The following is a 501-nucleotide window of genomic DNA, read 5'->3' on the forward strand; positions in this document are numbered from 1 at the left end:
CACACACACATGCATTGGCAGAAATGGCCTGTATGCCTTCTTCTAAAAGTGAGTTTTAATTTAATACTGAGATTAACACAAAGTCATATTGAGGAATATTTAAATCACAGAGAGCAGTTATCTGTTGTTCACGCTATTATTTACAAAAGAATATTTTCCATTGGCTGTAAATTACCGTACCTAAACAATTTCCTCTCAATTGGTTGTGTTTTTCTTATTGTTAAACTAATTACACCAAATAGAATTAGGATTACTAATGAAATTGTTGGAAGTTCATGATTGATGATTAAATGTAAAAATATTATTCCATTTCATCATTTTTTAAAAGTATAAGTTTAGACTGTCAATGCACTGTCAATTATCTAATTCACTCTTTCAAGTGTAAATAAAAGTTTGATCATTGTATCAGACATACAAGATTAATCTACTTAAGCTTGAAATGGAGGCATAATATAGTAAATGTTTTATTCTGACCAGATGATCAACCTTTGCCCAGATTAA

Source organism: Propithecus coquereli, unplaced genomic scaffold (assembly GCF_000956105.1).
Source record: "Propithecus coquereli isolate 6110/MARCELLA unplaced genomic scaffold, Pcoq_1.0 Scaffold55, whole genome shotgun sequence".
NCBI lineage: Eukaryota > Metazoa > Chordata > Mammalia > Primates > Indriidae > Propithecus > Propithecus coquereli.